Source organism: Myotis nattereri (assembly GCF_964212035.1).
Source record: "Myotis nattereri genome assembly, chromosome: Y".
NCBI classification, from domain to species: Eukaryota; Metazoa; Chordata; class Mammalia; order Chiroptera; family Vespertilionidae; genus Myotis; species Myotis nattereri.
In genome coordinates, this window is record NC_138094.1 from 28,587,295 (window position 1) to 28,588,589 (window position 1,295).

The window sequence follows — 1,295 nt, forward strand, 5'->3', positions numbered from 1 at the left end:
AGGCCCGAGAAGGAGACCCAGAAGGAGACCCAGGGGCCTCCCAAGAGGAGAGTCTCCATGGCCAGATGGCGTGGTGTCGGGGCAGGAATAAAGACCCGAGGTGACTCAGATGCCTGGCCACAGGGTTAGTCCAGCCAGCAGGGCCTTTCAGTTGGGACTGGGGTGGGGGTGGGGCAGGGAGGCAAGCTGGAAATAGAGAACTACAACTCACAGGAGGCTTAGCAGCCGGGCCTGGGTGCCTGGCTGAAATCCAATGGGCTGTAGTTTTGCAAGCCACTTTAAACTAGAGGCTTGCAAGGTTGGAAGTTCTGCGCCTGGAGCCAGGGAGAAATGGAGCTGGGGCAGAGAGAGGGGTCCATGGCAGCCGTGGGCTTTGAGGAGTTCTCAGCACCTCCTGGCTGGGAGCTGGCGCTGCCTCCGCTGAAGGTGGTCACATCCTGGAGAGCGAGCTTGAGACCGAAGTGGAGTTCCTGTCTGGGGGTCTGGGCAGCTCCAGCCTCCAGGAGCTAGAGGAAGAGGAGGAGGCAGCCTGAGGCTGGCAACAGCGGCGCCAAAGGGAACTTAATCGCAGGAAGTACCAGGCGCTGCAGGGAGATTGAGCAGGCGAAGGAGTGGGTCCTGAACAGGCTCCATCAGATATAGAGGATAACATGGAGACTCCAGCAGGAGAGGAGGTTCCTCATGAAGGTGCTGGACTCCTACGGTGACAACTACTGGGCCAGCCAGTTCACCATCTTACTGGAGGATGAGGGCAGCCAGGGCACAGATGCCCCCACCCCAGGCAACGCTGAGAACCAGCCTCCAGAGAAAGAGGGGCTGTCCCCGCCCAGGAGGACGCCAGCGCCTGCAGAAGCCAGCAGCCTGGCCCCTGGCGAGGGGCCCAGGGGTTGGAAGAGGCGGCGAGTGCCACCGGAAGGGGGCCAGGCGTGAGTCCCGCTGTCTCTGGAGCTGGCCCCCATGCAGATAAAGGTGGAGGAAGACTTTGGCTTCAAAGTGGTCGAGGCTTTGGACACAAGTTGGGTTTCTGGGGGCCAGACAAGTAGCTGCCCTACCCCACCCTAGCCAGCTCCCCCTTTGACTGACCCCCCAATAAACAGACCCCATGCTCTCCTTGGCAAAAAAAAGCTTATAGAGGCATGCTTTTAGGATCAAATAGTATAAATATAGATGTAACAGGACAATAAAAAGAGAACCTGGACATGATGATCACCTGAATGCTGCCTCTGTGTCATTCCTTCATCGCCGACTCCATCCACACCTTTGGGAACCCCCGGACCTACTGAGGCAGGGCCCCA

General features: G+C 58.8%; 1 pseudogene across 1 annotated transcript; it reads left to right on the plus strand.

The window, feature by feature from the left end:
• Positions 1 to 357: 357 nt before the first annotated feature.
• LOC308512461 (TCF3 fusion partner-like) lies at positions 358 to 1,082 on the plus strand (annotated as a pseudogene). Its single transcript has one exon. The product of its transcript is annotated as a TCF3 fusion partner-like (transcript).
• Positions 1,083 to 1,295: the final 213 nt, after the last annotated feature.